The following is a 20,252-nucleotide window of genomic DNA, read 5'->3' as shown; positions in this document are numbered from 1 at the left end:
GAACTTTCTTAAGTGAATGCCCAGGGTGTCCATCTTGGGATGGCCACTTTGCTCGGTCAGTGTCCCATGTCATACTGTGATAAAACCTCCAGAATCTTGGTTGGACCTCCCCATGTGCTAGGCTTTCTGAAGTCTTTCAGTGAGCACGCACTGCATCGTTTTGTTTGAAGACTCACAGTGACCCCACGCAGATTGCTGGGAATCCTTCGCCTTTCGCCTTCTCCCGACCTGCAAATTCTGGCTGCCGCAGTAACCCCAAGCAGATATCTGTTTCCTTGTTCCAGGGAGACCACCGATCTCTGTTTTGGTTTTACTTTCATGTGCTGCACTTTGTCAGGTGCTTCCAGGCAGAAAACTGGGGTAGATGTGAAGTTGATCTCTTGTATTTCCCTTTTGTCATGGATCACAGCCTTGTGATTTGTAGTGCCAATGTTTGAGATTATTTGCTTCGTACAATTTGTGAAGTTTAGTGGCTGTTTACAGTGGCTGAGTAAGTCTGATACTCCTTCCTCTATCACGGCCCAAACTGGAAGTCTATCATCAAAGCTATTTGAGTTTAATTCCAATTATGAAAACCTGCTAGTTCCCTTCTTGGTGGCTAAACCACCACAAGGTGCAGAGTTGACTAAACAGTAGGCCGGCTATGTTGTATGTCATGTATCTATAGACAGATCTTATTTCATATGTGATTTGGTGATGGGCCTAATAGTGTAATCTCAAAGTATTGTTGAGTATAAATATTAAGACATCTGCAGTAACTGTGATGGGATTCTTATTGATGATAAGATCACAGGCATTGCTAATATTACTTGATTTATAATTTCTATTTGGCCTAGTTTCAGGTTCATTGATCTTTTCTTCTTCAGTGTCCAATTTGCTATTAAGGCTGTCCAGTGAATTTTTAATTTCAGATATTGTATTTTTCAGTTTTAGAAATTCCAATTCTTTTTTCCCCCCCACTCTCTGTTTTTATTAAGGTTCCCTATCTTCTAATGCTACTGTGGTTTGCCGTCTACACTGATGGTTAAAGGAAGTGCAAAATTTCAGTAAGGGTACATAGATGTATTTTTTTTCCTATCCAAATTCATGGGTCGCCTGGGATCTAAAATATTAGTAACGGTTACCTCTGGGTGAGGATTATGGGAGATTGTTTTTTTCTTCTTTGTTATTTTCTGTTTTTCTCTCCTAACATTTCTTCAATGAGCACGTATTACTTTGTAATTATAAAGAACAAATGTAGCTGAAAATCTATTAACACTTAAGTGGCATGTAATATTCTTTTTATTTTTTATTTTTTAAAAAAAATTTTTTTTTCAACGTTTATTTATTTTTGGGACAGAGAAAGACAGAGCATGAACGGGGGAGGGGCAGAGAGAAAGGGAGACACAGAATCGGAAACAGGCTCCAGGCTCCGAGCCATCAGCCCAGAGCCTGACACGGGGCTCGAACTCCCGGACCGCGAGATCGTGACCTGGCTGAAGTCGGACGCTTAACCGACTGCGCCACCCAGGCGCCCCTGTAATATTCTTTTTAATAATGCTAATGTGAATTGAAAATATACTGTATAATTTTTTCATTATTATATTCTATTTAAGGTGAAATGATTAAACAGACATGTCAAAATGACGGTGATTTTTCTTAAGGATGGAAAACATAGAAAAAAGCAATATGATTAAGATCATATTGATATCTTTTGTAACTGTTTTTTCAATTTTAACATATTTCATATCCTCTAATAAATTCATTTCATATATAGAAAAACCATTACTTTAAAAATGATAAGTTATATGACTAGTATAACTGCAAATACTATGTGATATATATGTGCATCTTTAGTCTATTACATTTTATTTTTCAGTGTTGGAATTCATAATAATTGTGTCTTGTCATTGAGAGGAGATAGTTACTTGATTATTCATTACAGTTAACCACAAGTATCTAACCAGATTATTTAAAGGTATGAGTTATGTCGTGGGAGTAGGTTAAACTCTTGAGAAGTGAGTATTTTTTCCTTCAGGATATGTATTAAATCACTATTATGTGAACTGAGGTCATAAGCCAGTACTGATTAACTTCCAAATAATCATTTTAAGCAATCATTACTTAATATAAAATGATGCCACTTTCCTTTAGCTGTGTGTCTAATCCTGCTAGGCTTGGGCAGTGGTGTAGACAGAATAGATGCTGAAGGAAGCAGCGTTTCTAGATAAATAGTGAACTCTATTTAAAAGGTGACCTATTTACGGATTTAAAAACACGAGACAGGTGAATGTTAAGTGAACCATCCCATGGGACTTTAATAAAAGCACAAAGTCTTTTCTCTGAAGGTGAGCCCTCTTACAACTTGGGGTCTGGGGCAGTCTGTGGGATTCCAGCATGTTCCTCAAACACTGCCCTTCATGGGGGAAAAGGTGACCGAACTCTGGATTTTGTCTGCCTCTCCAGTGCTTCACTGCCGTGTTCTGGGTGCCATTATTAACATTACTCAGTTGTACATGGCTAAGTGATCCAGCCCGGGACCATTAGTGCATTTCCCTTAACGCGTCTGGCATACAAATTCATTTCTAGGGGTATGGAAACAGCACTCCATCTTGAGCCCGAGCCCCATGATTTGTAGTACATTCTGTATTAATTGCTCACTATTCTGGGAACTTCACATATCAATTTGACTCTGTCATATAGTGTGACCATTCACCGCAAATGTGTTTGAAATATATCCTTGCAGCAGCAACTGCTGAAATGAACAGATATTCCTTTTTATCATAAAATGAGTTATATCCTAGGCCCTCAGGCTTGAAAGGGGGGGTGTGGAGCCACCTACATAAATAATAAGGGAAAGAGAGACCTTCATTTATAAGTTTAGGTGAAACATCTGGCAAGTGGGCGATATTTAGATTGTAGGAAACATAGATGCTTGGCATCTTCCACGGTGGAGACGGTCAGGTCCTCCAGAAACACAGTCGGCTCACAAAATGTGGTCGGGAAGCGTGCTCTCTGCTTGTCTCAGGAGAGGCCCCAGGACAGTGAGGGTGGCTGGGAGATTCCTGGGGCCTCGCATCACTTTTACATCAAAATGAAGAGCAGTGAGAACAGGTTCCATCACTATTTTCCTCTCCAAGGCACTCCAGTTGCAAGAACTTTCTGGAATTTCTGTCAGGGCACAAATTCCCAGAATTGCATTTGGGCCCCTCACCTGTATTTCCTCTCTCTCCGCTGACCTCAGAACGCAGGTACCTCTTTATTCTGGGTCCTCCACAAAAGAGGATACGCCGTCTACTACTCTTAATTATTCAGACTCCCCTTTCTTGAGTATATAAAGCTGTTGGCAGGGGCGCTTGGGTGGCTCAGTCGGATGAGCATCAGACTCAATTTTGGCTCAGGTCGTGATCCCCACATCAGGCTCTGTGCTGAGTGTGGAGTCTGCTTAAGATTCTCTCTCTCTCTCTCTCTCTCTCTCTCTCTCTCTCTCTTTCTCCCCCCCCCCCCCACTTGTGCTCACACACTCTCTCTTTTAAAAAAATAATAAATAAAAGCTGTTGTCTTGCTAATAACTACAGGGAGAGAGATAGGTATAGTATAAAATGACAAATCAGAGAGCTCATAAGAAATCTAAAAAAAAGTGGAGTAATGGTCCCCCCTTCTCTCCTGGTCTACACAGAAATAAAAAGTGAGGCAGGATATCTCTTAGGGCTTGCCTATTTCTTTGTGTGTTCCTTCCAAGTTATTTCTGTCCACACCCCTCCCTTCTATTCTTTAGGATGAGGTGAATCCTGATTTTGCCCAACCGCACAGAACACAGCTTGCCGAACCACCCAATTATAGGAAATAACCGAAGCTCTGGGCAAAAATATGGGTCGAAAGGCCCCACTCATGAGGTAAAACGTCAGCCTCTTCAGAGGAGAGGGTCTGCTTGTCTGTGTTTTAAATAATTGCTCAGGTAATTTATATTATCAGACAAACTTGGGAAACATAGTAGAGACTGGCTTTTAGCACCAAGTAAAAGTCCCTCTCCACTTTTCTATCCACTGCTGGACTTCACACGGAGTGGGGGAAAGGTAAGGCTGCACAAGCTGGTGTGCAGGGCACCTGGGTGGCTCAGTCGGTTAAGCGTCCGACTTCGGCTCAGGTCATGATCTCGTGGTCCGTGAGTTCGAGCCCCGCGTCGGGCTCTGTGCTGACAGCTCAGAGCCCGGATCCTGTTTCGGATTCTGTGTCTCCCTTTCTCTCTGCTCCTCCCCCACTCATGCTCTGTCACTCTCTCTCAAAAAGAAAATAAACATTAAAAAAAAAAAAAAAGGAAGAGTATGCCTGGTGTGATCTCCTCTCGTATGTGTGGAAATTCACAGAAACGTCCGTGAGAACACAGCCCCCTGTTACTGGGGTGTGGAATGGGTTTGGGTTGTGGTCTATGTAGTTCAGTCTTTGATGGTCTTCTACCCATACGTTGCAATACACAATAAATATTGTCCCTATTTTTAGAACTAATAAGAGTTTTTAAAAAAGACAGTCGCCTTTCTCAGCAACAGCCTGTTAAGCTTTCTCCACCTTCAGGAGGCCAGCACAGCCATTTGTGACTGATCACAGACAGCAGCTGAGGCCACCCCTCTGTGAACTGAATTTGATTGACGCTTTCATTCCTGTGTCTGGTTCCTTTTTGGCCATGATTAGATTTTCCGAGCCTCTTTTTTTCCTGTGGCCTTTTCAGGGAGCTCTGCAGAGGCCCCTGCTTCTCAGGAGAGCCATTCAGGAAGCCCGGAGATGGGCCGGAGCAGGGCTGCATGCAAAAAACAACAACAACAACAACAACAAAAAACCCAAACGCCAAACTGCATAAGAAAACAATCTTCCTGCCATCCAGCAAGTAGCAAAGTGCTCTTTTAATTGTAGCCGTTGCTATAATTTAAACGGAAAGTATTTTACATCCATTTTTCTCAAACTGCTCTAATCATAGTAGTTTTCGTTTTGCCTTAATGTAGCAAATACATCCGACTACTTAATTTTGCTCCTTTATAAGATCGCACTTTACAATTAAGCGTCGCAGGCTGCTCTTGTGTGTTTCCAGAGTAGAAATAGACCGAGACATCTCCCTTAGTTATGCTATGACTTTAAAAAATTAAACTGTACTTCCAAATGACTTACTTCATTCAACTCCAAATGAAATAATGGCTTTAGATGTCTCTTGTATTTTAAATTTAGATAATTATATTCAACACAAATCACATTGGGTATATAATAGTCAAATATCATTTTAAGAGATTATTATTTGAATGGATCATTTTCTCAGGGGCTACTATTTGTAGCTAAGTGAATAACACTGGATTCTGCCTATGCTTATTAATGCCTGGATATCTTTTCTTGTTTTCAATCCTACAGATAAAAATCTTTTTCCAAAGACAGATATATAGGGAGAGACAAAAATTCCCACGGGGATATTGTACTTTTTTTTTTTTTTCTCCTAGGATAGATAAATTTCTCCCTACACTTATCTTGAAATATTAGCTTACCCATTGTCCAGAGAGTGGCACTAGATTGAATGATTTTAAGTGCACTTTGAGACTATATTTTTTCCTGTAAACATTGTGTTTCAGGTTAATCAGCATCATGGGTGGTTCCTCAAATGATCGCAGATCCCGTGCGCTGTGAGGGGGGCGGGGGGGCCGGGGCGGAAGTAAGCAATCACGTTGGACGGGAGTCTGAACTTGATAATGTTAACCTCTCAAACTTGATGCAGTCCTCTTCCGATTATTCTCTTGCCAAATCTGGACCAAGAGCCTGAAGAAGTGTAGCAAACCTGCCACAGAACAGAAGACTTGCCTACAGGTGTCGGTCACGGTCGGCCATGTCGTCTTGTAACTCTTGTGATAACCTTACGCTGCTTGACGGGACTAGTTTACCTGTCTGTTCTCACTCTTTTCATTTTAATTAAAATTTATGAAATGCACGAAGAGTATAATTAAGAGAAGTTAGCACCATTGGGCACAGATGTCAGCCTCAGGCCAAAGAAAGGGCTCATACCCGAAGGTAGAAGGTCTACACTTCATCATTTTTCTGTGCCCATTGCAATCTGGGGAAGGCGCCGAACATTTCAGGGCTATGTTCTCATCTGCAAAGTGGAGATATGCTGGTGTGGCCCACGATGGACTGCATCTCTACCTGCACATCGAGCTAGATCGCTTTTCCAACTGCGGTTCCCCCTCATTGTGTCCTACCATGAATTGTTTAAACATATGAAACAAGTCTAAAAGCGTCTTTAAATATCTATCGAATGCAAAGCATTGCCTTTAAGAGATTTGACATAGATCTTGGCCACCTTAAAAAAGATAGGATTTCAAGGTAGGATTCTGACATGAAGAGGGGAGAGGCAGTTATTTTTGGAAATCCTAAAAATTAAGACTTATCTTTCCTGAAGAGAGAAAAATAGCTCTTAAATTTATGTTGACATGGATATTAAAAAAAAAAAAAATTCCTCCTTTGGTTCTGCAGGCAGGCCTCAGATGGACTAGGGCTGATAGGCAGTTTGTGGCAAAGGCTTTCATCTGTAGCTTGGCTTAACTTTTTCTGAATTACATTAAAAAAAAAGTCACTAAGCAGGTAACAAATTTCCTTAACTGGTTGGATGCAGCTTTTGCCTGTATTTAGGGTGTGCGATGCCTATTTTTAAAAAGCAGGACATAAATAAAAGATATAAATAAAATATCATTTCACTAACGTTTTTCTTTTTTTTTTTTTTCCTCCAGCTTTTTCCAAGGGTGTTGAAATCTGCTGAGATTTATTTTGATGAAGGTAAGTTGCTTCTCGTTATCAGGCAGTAAAGATGTTCTGTTATTGTTTACTGTTTCAGCAGCTCTGAAAGGTGCCATCTGAACACTTGTGGTTATAATAGGCAGAAACAATGAAAAGCCATTTTTTTGCTGGTTATGTCCAAAGCTTTGATTTACCTCTTCAGAAGGTGAGAGATTTATTACTGACACCTAAGGTGGTTTTGAAAGATAACAGGTCACGGAGCCTCGTGAGAGACTTTCGAGGTTTGATCTTGGGAACAATGGTTAGTAGATGGAGGACGGTTTTCAGAGATGTAGATCATGGTCACGGACGCTGTGAGGCTTGTGTGGACCAGGCGACCGCTAGGTATAGTAATCCAGGTCAACCAGAGAAGGTGTAAAGTCATCACCTTGAGTTGCTTCTCGGAAAATGCCATGTGTTAAAGGGAGCACGTGTGTCTCAAGGGCAGTAATGAGGCCTGATCGTGTCCGTATATAACAGACAACCCTAGACTGGGAAACAAGAGGACCTTCATGGGTCTGATGCTGGCCATGTATGTGATCTTGAGCAAGTTGTCTGCATTTTCTGGAACCCAACCCGGACTAGATCGATGACCAGGGAGCTCAAATCCCCCGAATGAATTTATTTTATTTAAATATGCATTTGTTGAATATCTAGATGTTAGGCATCTAAATGTGAATAAAGCTCGGTTCCGGTGGCGGTGTTGAGCTAGATACAAAGGTGAATATGGACAGTGCAGTGTAGTGAGAGACATATTGGAGAATGGATATGGAATGACAGACACACAAATTTGGAAGCCATTTCTTTAGGGGTAAAAGGACTATTCAGGGGAAGTGAGGTTGCTTCTGGACTTCCTACGTGATGGTTCAGAGAAAAAAGGCTAACAGGGAAACAAGTGTTTCTCCTAAAGGGCCAGACAGTAAATGTTTTTGGCTTTGCAGGCCACTTGCTTTCTGTGACAACCACTCTACTCCGACGTAGCACACAGGCAGCAATGGTAAGTGAACATACGTGACCGTGTTCGGATAAAACTTTATTTATGGAAACAGGCCAGCTTTGGCTGGCTTGCAGTCTTTAGTTTGATGACTCCTGCTACACAAAGATGATTTGCAAAGATGAACTTCATCAAACACCCCGGTTAACTCATTGTGGCGCTTTTTCCCATCTTTGGGATTTTTACGAACGTGACTTCACAGACTTGTATATGGGGGTGTATGTCTAAACCTGGGCACGTGCATCAGGAAACTGCTCATATCCTTGCAGCGCTTACAATTTCTAGGCGTGGGAGCCCCGCTTCCCTCTCCCACACTTGCAGCTCATTGTTTGCCAGAGCTATGGGCCATGCATGGGGAGCGGGGCAGGCGTGACTCTCCCCTCCCCTAGGTTCTCAGTCAGTGACTGACTAGATGTGGCGGAGGAGTGTCTGGGCTCCTCCCCCCGGGGGGGGTTCCCTCTCAGCATGGGCTCCATGGACTGTGTCTGAGCTCCCCAGTGGGATTAAATCCAGTGGCTCGCTGTTGTACCTTGCTTCACAACACGCTCTTATTGGCTTATTTCCTCCCCTGTGTCCCGTACCTCCTTCGCCTATACGTCCACGCTTATCTCCTAAAGCACCACCTTGTACTCAAACCCATACATTAACATTCGTTTCTGGAGGAATGCAAACCAAGACGGTATTTGGGACATGAAGGACATAAACTCACCTCCATGTGATTACTTAGAAACTCCTCATTAAGCGAGGCTGTGGGAAAATAACAACAACAACGACGACAACAACAACAAAATGGTTCATGAGTTCAAGCCCCGTGTTGGGCTCCGTGCTGATCGCTCAGAGCCTGGTGCCTGCTTTGGATTCTGTGACTCCCTCTCTCTGTGCCCCTCTCCTGCTCATTCTCTGTCTCTCAAAAAATAAATAAATGTTAAAAAAAATTTTTTTAAGAGATGGTGTGGAAAGCCCTTCTCCAAATAGGGTCGCAGTGCCATTATTGAAGATTTTATTTGGATGCAGAGACCCAATATTTTTCTTAACGATTGACAGATTTCCTACTTATTGGTTAGGGTCAGTAGCAGAGGCCGTTGATCTCCCTCTTGATGACCCCCACCCCTGCCCGTGGCTGATGATAGTACCCCCCCCCCGCCCCCCCCATCTCAGGCACCTACATTCATCTCTTTTCCTCCTACTTTAGGGCCGGGCACAGGTGCATCCTGGATATGTTGAGTGATCAGGGTTGGAGGAGGTTTGGAGAGATGGGGCTTACTGGGATGGCTTGGGAGGAGGTGAGGCCGGACCCACTGCAGAGGAGGGGTGTGGCCGTGATGGGCCCCGAATGACTGGCTGAAGAACTTGGATTTCATCTTGCACCTAAGTTGAGCTACTGGCCATCTTTGAGGACAGTGGCAAGAGAGCTCAGTAACATTCAATAAGTACTTGTTGATGACCGACATACGCTACAAATAGTGAACAGGTGCAGCAGCGAGGACAGGGAGAGGCTGAAGCGTCACCTTAAAAGTCACTTTATGAAACCCCTCCTGATCCTGCAGGTAGACGGCACCCCTCCGCATCCCACTGTTCCTTCTAATATGGCACCTCCCTCACTTTGGTGCATTTATGAAATACCACCCGTCTCCACGCCTACAGCCTGTCTTATCCACTTCCGCATTGAGCTTTGTGCTACAGTTAGCCATAATTAATGGGCTTCCCCAACTTTTTTTTTTTCCTTTATGTGTCACTAGGTTAATAAAAACATTGAGCTCAGCCTCTAGGGAGAGAGAAGTCATAATCAGTCAACACGCTTCCTGAGAGGGGTAGTCTTCTTGCCCAAAGATCATCGATCATCTTTACCCTAATGCCCGAGACCTCAGGGCTCTTTAAGTGGAGCTTAGTTAGTGAGCTGTCTCTTTCTCCCTCCGCCAGATAAACGCCCAGGAAACTCTTAGACCCCTGGTTTATGGATCTGCAACCTTTCTGAGTAAGGGGAACTCCATTAAGTATTCATTGTGAAGATTTTCAAACATACACCAATGTCTTAATAATGAGAACAGTAATAATGAATCTTCATATGCCCTTGACTCAGAATCAGTTGTCCAGAGTTTCCCTTTCTTGTTTCCTCCATTCACTTCTTTTCATTTTTGCCTAAGTGTTTTAAAATAAATTCCAGCCAGTTCTCATTTCACCCATACATACGTGAATATGCAGCTCTTAAAAACATGGCCATTTTCGGGGCGCCTGGATGGCTCAGTTGGTTGAAGGTCTGACTCCTGGTTTTGGCTCAGGTCACGATCTCACAGTTCCTTGAGTTTGAGACCCACGTCGGGCTCGGCCCTGACAGTGCAGAGCCTGCTTGGGATTGTCTCTCTCTCCCTCTCTCTCTGCCCCTCCCACACACTCCGTCTCTCTCTCAAAATAAATGAACTTAAACAAAAAAGAAACAATGGCCATTTTCTCTCATGTTACTAACAAAATTAAAAAATTAACCATAATGGGTATCATCTAATGCCCAGTACTACACTTGTTTCCCTAATTTTTTTTTTTTCCTTTTTTAAAGTTTGAATCGGGAGTTAAATGAAATCCACATGTCACTTCCTTGTGTTTTCCTCAATTTCCCTTCTGTGAACTCAGCGTTCTCTGCGATGTGACCTTACTTCTGCTGGGGACATCTAGACTTGTGACAATCCTTCTGTGACAGTTTTTCCCCACCTCCTCTTTCTTTTTGCCCTTTCTTAGTAGCAGAAAATTAGGCTGACTGTAGATCGTTTGGGCGGGGTACTGAATTTGAACCTGTGTTTTTATGTTAGAATGCTGGTTCTCGTCTTTGAAGATTTGGCCGGAAGGTTAAAGCATCGTGAAAAATAAACCTACAGGTGTCAACCTGCAGTCTTTTTACCCCTTACAGCTTTGGCCTTATTACCTCAAGCAATAAGTCTGACCCTTTTTCCTCGGTGTATTGAAACTAAAGAGTAAGTAGTTGATCCCCACTGTTCTTCCCACAAGTTTTCAGCAGGGTGAGGCCAATTCACTGCTTGTTTTAGGCTTAAAACTGCTCCTGACATGTAGGGATGAAAGGTGGTGTGTAATTGAAGTCGCTGGGTATTGTGTGCCTAAGATGGGAGAGTGAGTTGAATTTCATGGGCTTTTCTGAAGCTTTCTCTCTTAACTAAAAATGTTGGCATTTTCTGCGAAGTCTGCTGTATGTTTGTGGAGAAAGAGAGACTTCTCTTCAAGCACGGTGTGACATTTCTACAAAAATCAATGATTTAGAGGCAGGTAACCGAAATGAAATGTGCAACTTCACTTTCCATCTGTTGAAAAGCCTGCTGGGCTGGTTTTGAAATCTTCATATATGTTTGGTGTCCCTTCGGGGGGTAAAAATTATATTGACTCTGCACTTTGGAACATGTAACAAATATCTTTCGGAATGTGGCAAGAAATAGAACAGCCACCTAGTCCTATGTTTTCCAAAATGGATTTTGTAGTAATGTCTTAATTAAACAAACAAACAAACAGAAAAACACCCACTTTTAGGACTAGGGTTTGCTTTTTCCTTTTTTCTTGAAAGATTATCATCTTTATTAAACCTGATTACCTAATCCAGTGGAGGGGACGGTCATGAATGTGGCTCAGCACTGCCTTATCCGTGTGTCAAGCCGAAACTTGTTCTTTGATTATTAGAGGTAGTGAAGCTTATAGGAGCATGATGATGTTTTAATTTGAATTTTGAAAATTAAAAAAGCCAGGCGTAACTATTGACACAATGAACAGGGAGAGCTCAAGCCGCCTTGAAATCCAGCCCCTCCCCCAGGATCCTCGAGAGGTTTTATATCTTCTTTAAAGTCCTTAAAATATAAAAGGATTAACTTCTAAAGTGACTGATAAAGCCAGAGAGAAAAATACGGAAGAGTATGGAAAGAGTCTAATGAAAACTCAGCACAGGGCTGGCACTTAATTCCATCTCACAATAATAAGAGAAAAAGCATAATGGAGAGTGAGAAGCAGAGCCATTTACATAATAACTTCCTAGCAACAGCTGTAATGAACAAATACGGGCAGATGAGTCAATTCTCCTAGACACCACCTCACATCAGAGCTTAGAAAAAAGGGGGAAAGGAAGGCACAAGTAAATATGGGAGAGCCCCTGAATTCGGGTTCTTTTCTATGCAGTTGCAGACCGGATCGCTTGCTCTTTGCTATTGTGGCTTAAAACCCGTTTGGCAAAGGAGAAGCAATCTGGTGAGAGAGAGAGAGAGAGAGAGAGAGAGAGAGAGAGAGAGAGAAAGAGAGCACATGCGGCCATCCAGGCCCAGCCGTGGGGGATGGGAGCTTCCAGGGGGAGGTCTACCTTTGCTGCAAATGGGTGTTTAGGGCTGATGCCTGTGAATTTCCTGGCTTGGCTCCGGGGGCACTAACATCAAAATCCTCCCCCTCCTCCTCCCCCTCATCTCAATCCTCAGCATCACAACCATCATGTGCTGAACACTTCCTCGCTCCGTCAGGCACGGGCGCTCCACGCTCCACGTCTGTTTCTGGCAGACCTCACAGGGCTCCTGTAAACGTACATATGATCGTCGCCACTTTACAGATAAGGAAGCGGAAGCTCAGAGCAGGAAAAGCGATTGATAGTGAAGTAAAAATAGTTCACTTTCATGGAGCGTGTCCTGACCTGATGTGCCCGGCACCGTGCCCAGCGCTTTCCACGGGCTGTGGGATGCGACCGAGCTCAGATCGTAGATGAGGAAGGAAAGACTCCGGGAGGGCAGATAATTTGCCTGAGGTCGCATAGCTGCTCTGGGTGAGAGCCGAACTTGAATTCAAGCGGTTGTGTCAGGAGGGGGGAATGTTAGGAGTCAGACCTAAGGGTGCCTGATGCTGGAGCTGGCGCTGGTGCAGCCGCTCACGGGCGTGCACTCACACTTGGAGAGTGTAGCAGCCAACGATCAGACTGGTTGTCCTCATGGCCACGCCAGTGGATGGGACAAGATTATGAGCGGGCAACCTGGGCTTCTGACATCTAAGTCCAATCCTGGACAAAATCGTAGAGAGTCTGGGTGTCTCAAAGTGTGGCGTGTGTGTGTGTGTGTGTGTGTGTGTGTGTGTGTGCTTCTTTTGGTGGCACTCCAACTAGACAGTATCTCTCACCCCGGGACTTACCGTCAATATTGTACTTAACACACTTACCTGTGCCTCGTTCGAGTAACTGGCCGGATACCCTGAGAAAACTCTTTGTGCCACAACTTTTTTTAAAAAAAATTTTTTTTTTCAACGTTTATTTATTTTTGGGACAGAGAGAGACAGAGCATGAACGGGGGAGGGGCAGAGAGAGAGGGAGACACAGAATCGGAAACAGGCTCCAGGCTCTGAGCCATCAGCCCAGAGCCTGACGCGGGGCTTGAACTCACGGACCGCGAGATCGTGACCTGGCTGAAGTCGGACGCTTAACCGACTGCGCCACCCAGGGGCCCCTGTGCCACAACTTTAACAACTAAGGATCAAAGGATTCTCCTTCCAAAGTAGCGCACACATTTTTTTTTTTTTTTTTTTTTTTTTTTTAGATGCAGATGTTTTCAGTGCTTTAACCAAAGATAGGAACTTCAGGCCCTTGACAGGGAGCAGGGGATATCTTGGTGTGTGTGTGCAGATGCACAGGGGGAATGGCTCAGAAAGGATTTTCCGGGCCAAAAGAGAGACCGGAGTCTCTCTCTCGCTCTCTCAAAAAACTGTCAAGCAGGCCCCTGTTGCTTATTCTGTCTACGTTGTGATCCCCAGACCTACTCTTTTCTCCCTATTGGTTAACAGGAAGATTCAGCGAGGGGCAGGGATCTGGGGAGATGTAGCCCAAGGAAAGTGGGTCAGTAGGCTGAGAGACAGGGGACAAATCCCTATTCAATTTCCTAGATTGTGCCCTTTGTCAGAGTTGCCTACAGATATGTTGCCTGTGTTCCAATTTTGCAGAATTACCTTCCCTGGTTAGCACCTACCCCCCAACGCAGGCTCTGCAGAAATCCTCCCGACCTACACCCTCTTCCCTTCCCCTCTCCTTCAAGCGGTTCATCCTTCTCCGGCTTGGCCCGCGATTTGGGGTATCTGAGGAATTCGCCGTTTATCGAGCAGGTCCTTAAGCACAGGTGAATGTCTCCACTGCCTTGTTTTAAGCTGGCCAGGGCACCTCTGAGTTCTCTTCACGCAGGAAGGCTCCTCGGCCTCCCCGCCACCTGGAGGTGGGGGGTGGGGACTGGGGCGCAGTCAGCAGCCTGGGCGCGGGGCCCTGGCGCGCAGGGACCGCCGGCACCCGGCTCCCTGTGATCTCGGCCCGGCCAACGCTGCTCCACGGGGCTCTCTGGTACTCACACCTGAGGCCGTTAAAAAAGGCCTAAGGCTTAACTCGCTGGCGCGCGGGGGGATGAATTACCCAGTAACCTCAGGCGCCGGGGCTGCGCAGAGACCAGAGAAAACTGGGACAGCGGAGGTGGGCGGTGGCGACGTCCCCCGTGGACTTCACCTGGCGTGTGGGCACCACCTCCTGGCAGCCTTCCCCTCGCGTCCGGGGCGGGTGGAGGCGCTCACCCTGCGGCTGCAGTCCTGGGGTGCGGGGACGCGGGGGTGACAGCCGCCGACTCCGTTCTCCAGCGCTGGTGTCTGAAGGTCGTGAGCTAGAGTCTTTTAAACATGTTTTTCTTTTTTTTCCCTCCCTCACGTTTTCCCTCTCGGTTCCTCGCTAATCCTGGGATTGGAAACATTCTTTGATTTCTAGCCTTGAAATGGTCGGGGTGGGGGGGTGGGGTGGGGGGGACCCATCAGGCTTGTTTTTCCAGCTTTTGTTTGGGGTCCATCGGTAAGGTTTTGCATGGACAGAATGGTGCCCCGGCAAATTTCTTCTTTCTTCTTTCCCAGGTGGAAAAAAAAAAAAAAGCACAGTTTACCTTCACAGCGAGAACCCCCCCACCTCTCTTTTGGAGAATTTCGTTCACAGCCACGAGCATCCTATATTAATAGACCAGTAAGGGCTACATTTCCCACCATGGAGGTTTCCCTCCGAAGCGACAGTCCCGTTGGGAGACTGTGGTGTGGGCTTAAACGGAGCACCTAAGGTCCTGGGTCGGCGAGCATTTCCCCACCTCTCATCTTTTCCCCCGAACCTTTCAATGGAACTTACGCTTCTCTGGGTAGAAGCAGGGCTTCCAGTTGGAGTTCCATGGCTTAGTTCGGTTCTTTAGAGAAGATTCTAAGACCCCCCAGTTGCATCCAGAGATGCATTGGCGGGCCTGGGTGTCAGAGGAAAGCGTGAAGCCTCACGCACATGCTGCGCACCGTGGTTTCAAATCGGGGCTTTGGAGATGAAGCCGTGAAGCCTCCCAAACCCAAGCCCCTAGCCGAAATCACCGGCTTCGATTTGCACGTTGGCTTTGCCACAACATTTTCGCTCAGCCCCGTTCCAGGGGCTGTGACGTCTGGCGAGTAAGAATATTTTCTGATGTTTAAGCCCTCTTGCTCTTTCTAAAAGTCAGCTGCCCGAGACAACGGAGGCACCTGTGCTGTGGTTTGCACAGTATTACTTCATGTACTCAGGGGCTGGCTGTTCCTCCAGACTAAATAAATCTGGTGTCACCCTCTATTAAGTTGAAAAAAATATCTTTCCGCCGACTGAAATACGAGAAGAAAATGCAGAAAGCTTGGGCTTTCCTTTTGTCGTGCCTTCTCTTTTCAATCCTTGTAGAGGGTTGAAATACATATTTCGGTGTTCAGCCAGTGAGGCTGTGTTTTATTAGCGGCGGTTGGCATCGTAGGCTTGAATTTACCATTTGCTGTAGGGTTGATTGACCCGGTCACAGCCAGACCGGAGGAAGCCACTATTTCGCCGCACCTGTCGTCATCTTTCCCCTCCCTTCCATACTGGAAGGCAAAGCAATGTCTCTAATCGCAAGGGGTGAAAAACATGTTTATTGGTTTTTCATTAATTGGTAAAGGAGAATTAAGTCTGTTGGCAACAGGTGCCTATTCTACCATGCGTCGGGGAGGGAGGCACCAGCTGACGCGGGCCTTTGCCTGTGCCTGTGGATCTAGGGCGAGCCGAACTCATAACCACTACCAACCCCCTAGCAAAGCCCATTTAGTTCCAGCAGTTGGCTCATTTGGCAACTGTTTGAATCACTACCCAGGGTTTCACAGATGCATTTCTGCTGCAGAGACCCTTCTCTTAGTCACACAGGAAAAGAAAAGGAGAAGAAAAAGAAAGGGGAGGCTATCCAGCAGGAGCACCTGCAGGCCTGATTGTTACAGAGTTTGTGGGAAGATGGCCTTTTCCTCCATGACCAAAACTGGTAAAGAACTATCAGGTGATGAGGAACCAAAAAGAAGGTTGGCATCTTTGAAATTTTTATTTTTTAATGCTGAGTTATTTTTTAGAGAGAGAGCGAGAGAGAGAGTGAGCAAGTGGGGGAGAGGCAGAGAAAGAGGGAGACACAGAATCTGAAGCAGGTTCGAGGCTCTGAGCTGTCAGCACAGAGCCCGATGTGGGGCTTGAACTCACAAACCACGAGATCATGATCTGGGCTCAAACTCACCACGAGATCATGACCTGAGCCGAATTTGGATGCATAACCAACTGAGCCACCCAGGTGCCCCTGAAATTTTTAACTAAGGGTTTTGTACTAAGAGCGTTACATGAGGCCCAGGTAGCTTAAGGCCCCTTTAGACCTTTCTGCTCTGAGAGCCTTCTTTTAATTACTTACAGGAAAGAAAGCTCTTCGACTGCTGGTTGAAATATATGTAAACAGATCAGACATCCCACAAGTTTTTGATCTTGAACATTGCTGTAATTGAGTATCCCACATAGAATGTTAAGGTGAGGGGTCATTCTTATTGAAATATATTCTAAAATCTCTGATGCAGAAGCATTCGTCTCCTTGTTAAAGATGTTAGTCACGAAGGAAGTTCTTATCTTGGAGACTTTGATAGTTGATACAAATCTTGAAAGCTCTATTTTCTTGAACTGATTTTGTCAAGGCAGATTTCATTTGGAGTAATAATTGTCCATCCTGGTCTTATGATATCTCAAGGCACTGCTAATTCTTTGGTACTGAAAACTTCTCTGTTTTCAAAACTTTTCATAGATCTTTTCAAGACAACATTTTGTCCCATCACCTTGTCTCAAGACTTTTGATGGTTCTCCATTGCCCTTTGAATCTCGGAATGGGAGGGACCATCGAAGGTGGAAATAACCTCCCCAGTAATCTTTTTTTCTGTCCCCAATTTATCGTTTCCAGCACTAGGGACTTCACTACCTCATGAAGTAATTGGTTTCATTATTAGGCAGTCTGAGGTATTAACATATTTGATTTTGTATTCTGGTGAGCTCAGTTCCTTGAAGGTTGTACCAGTTGGACCCGATTTTGCCCGTGAGAGCAACTATCACAATATCTGATCTCTTTTAGATATGATATTTGAAGACCTTACTCTGTCTTACATTATTCTCACCGATGTGGGCTCAGAGTCCTTTCACTATTTCACATGTCTGGTGGCAAGACTAGGAAAGCCCTGGGGACGGTTTCATTCACCATTGCTTCTCTCAAAGTGCGCAGCCAGATCAAGCCCACACTCACCAGCTTCCGAGAGCTGCCCTGCCAGCCTATTGTATCTTATCCACATTTGCTTCCAGGACTTCCCAGTACAAACCCCCCAACTCAGGCTGTCTCTTCATTGTTCCCTACATATAGGAATGATAATTCTTTTTGGTCAGTCTGAAAGAAACAAGAGAAATCTAACTTATGGTAATATAATAACATCATGATTTCAGGATATGTGGAGTGCTGATGCTGGATGAATGAATCATAGTCTCTGCCATCTTGGGGCTAACAGTAAGCTGCTTAGATGGACGGTAAAAAAGAGAACAAAGAGATTAGTGATTGCAAATTTCAGTAAGTAAATTTCAGCCACAAAGCTGAGAGCCATGGGGCGCTGTGCTGGAGAGTTATGCCTTGGGTAGGTTTGTGTATAGGAAACCCAATTTAGATAGGATTGTCAGGAAGGCCTCTTTAGGGAGACAGTATTGAAGTGATGTCTGAAGGATGGTAAGAAGCTACGGCTCTTGGAAGAGTGGAGGAAGAAGAGGAGAGGAGAAAGAGAAGGAGGAGGGAGAGGCGAGGGAAGAGGAAGAGGACACAGCTGCAGGTGCAGGCGTCAGAGGCTGCAAGGGCGTCCGTGCTCTAGGAACCTAAAGAAGCAGCAACGAGCTGGGGTGTGGAGAGAGTGTTAAGGGCAGAGGCCAGATCTTGAAGGGCTTTGCAAGCCATTTGCAGATTTGAATTTGTCCCTAAAAGCAAAGGGAAGTTCTACTCTGAAAGTAATAAAACAAAAGTGTGCCTGTGTGTGTGTGTGTGTGTGTGTGTGTGTGTGTGTGTATGCATGCACGTGCTTTTGTGCCAGAGGGAGAGGGGAGGAGAGAGGGAGAAAGAGGAGGTTCAATTTCAGAGAGATTACCCTGGCAGCAATGTGAAGAAGGATTCATATGTCCAGCCCTGAGATGGGTGCCATGGTGGGGGAGCCTGGCCCTGGAAGGGGCGGTGGAGAGCATGCCTGTCTGGTCAGAGCTTGTCCTGAGAGTCTCTCAGGGTCACTGGGTATGAAGTAAGAGCACTGCAGGAGAGCTCAGCGTGCGCCTGCCCACCAGGCGGGGCTTGTTCGGAGGAAACTCAGGCAAGAATGGTAAGGGGCCGGCACCTGAGGTCTGGGACCGTTGGTCAGTTCCCTCTACTGTCTTGCTCTCTCCTAGGGACCTGGAAAGCCACCTGACAGTAGGGTCTTAGTGACCCCAGAGGCAAGGATTGCTCTATTTGGAGGAGGAGATAGACGTGACGACAGGTGCATACGTGGGTCTTCCTGAGTTGTGGGTGGGAGGCACCCGGGAGAGATGTCAGGTGAATGGAGACCAGACTGGCTTCCTTCAGTCTGTGCCCCTAACCCTCATCTTTTCAGTCTGGCTTCCTGGCTTCTCAGAAGTTCGGTGAGGATCAAGGTGGTGAAGAGGGAGGGTAGGTTTGTTCCTCACCCCAGCCTCAAGGAGGGCTATTCCTTCCCTAAGCCCCCTCCCCCATTTCCTTCCCATTGTTTTCAACCCCCTCTGGTCCTTCCTTAATTATACCTGAACCATAGTCCACACCACAACCCAGCGAAATGAAAGGAAGGATTTAGGTGTACGCATGCCTCTAACCTTGATCTCTGCAGGGAGGACCTCACTCTATTAAGCAGACATCACAGGAAGAAAGAGTCCTTGTTTTTAGTTATTAGGCTTCTGCACTTGAGGAGAAACAGCCTGCTCTGGGTCCGAGTGGATGAGGCCCAGGGAGAAGGGCAGTTAGCGGTGGGAGAGCGGGAGCTTAGAAGTGGAGAAAAGCCTTTGAGAAGGTTCATCCAGCGGCTCCTGGGTTGGCTCAGTGGGTTGAGTGTTCAACTCTTGATTTCAGCTCAGGTTATGTTCTTAGAGTTGGTGGGATTGAGCCCCAAGTTGGGCTTTGCGCTGACAGTGCGGAGCCTGCTTGGGACTCTCTCTCTCCCTCTTTCTCTGCCCCTCCCCTGCTCATGCTGTCCCCCTCTCTCAAAATAAATAAACATTAAAAAAATCTTATCCATTTCTGCTGGGCGGCTTCTGTAATGAGACTCATCCCCTATTTCTCCAAAAGAAAAAAAAAAATCAGCTGAATATAAATGTCCCCCTGATCTACAGAATTGGACTTCTTTTTGGCTGCCATGAGTTAAAATGCTTTTTGCCAGCTCGATGCCGAGGGCAGGGTGTGTCTGCGGGGCGCTGTGAAATCAGTTCACAAACATGCGAAATAAAGGGTGTGCCCGCCTCACGCACATGTGTTTATATTGGTTTTGTCTTGAGTTTTGGTTGCCTACAGTTTTTGGTTACTCACGAGGCCTGTGCGCCTTAAAATTCTGCATTATCGTTGATTCACGAAAGAGAAGAATCTGGTACTTCCAGAACCCTGGCACAGTATTCTGTAATTGCATTATATTTCATAATTGTTTGGAGCTGGATTATTTGTCCAATTCCATCACACATGATTATTTCCTTCTCTTGCCTTATAAATTGGATAAAGCTCTTATCAGTATTCGCTCAGCCATAGGAAACAGACTGAGTTTTTCAGGCCCTCACATCGTGCTTAAAGAGAATTTTAACGTATCTAAAAATACCAGGCCCGCTGCTATTTGTTTAACACTGTTATTGCAGAGCCTTTTTTTTTTTTTTTTTTTCCAACTAAACCAATCCCAGCTGCAGAAAGCAAAGATTACAATGAATGAAAATCCAGAAATCGGGAGCACTGCTAGCTGGCAGATGGGAGATGGAGAAAACTCAGCAGCTGCTGCCTGGGGTCAGTAGACAGGGTCTTTGGCACAGAAGGGGCAGCTCGCCATTCCTGCTGGTGGACGGCCGGGAAACCGGCCTTCTTGGGTTTCCTCGTGGAGGGTCTCAGAG

General features: G+C 45.4%; 1 long non-coding RNA gene across 3 annotated transcripts in view; it reads left to right on the top strand.

Moving 5' to 3' along the window:
- The first annotated feature begins 2,767 nt into the window (after positions 1 to 2,767).
- Positions 2,768 to 20,252, top strand: part of LOC147581318 (uncharacterized) — a 113,918-nt gene continuing 96,433 nt past the window's right edge. For 2 of the 3 annotated variants that reach the window (XR_015251671.1, XR_015251672.1), the window contains exons 1-3: positions 2,768 to 3,230; positions 3,758 to 3,875; positions 6,749 to 6,783. This is a non-coding gene — a long non-coding RNA (uncharacterized LOC147581318). Of the gene's footprint in view, positions 3,231 to 3,757; positions 3,876 to 6,748; positions 6,784 to 7,724; positions 7,781 to 8,504; positions 8,675 to 20,252 lie in introns of those variants that run through there. The other variant, XR_015251670.1, reaches the window with a different exon arrangement.

Source organism: Puma concolor, chromosome B2 (assembly GCF_028749965.1).
Source record: "Puma concolor isolate L17-30 chromosome B2, mPumCon1.1.hap2, whole genome shotgun sequence".
Lineage (NCBI taxonomy): Eukaryota > Metazoa > Chordata > Mammalia > Carnivora > Felidae > Puma > Puma concolor.
Note: the sequence above shows the minus strand (reverse complement) of the source record. Positions and strands in the feature narration are given on the sequence as shown.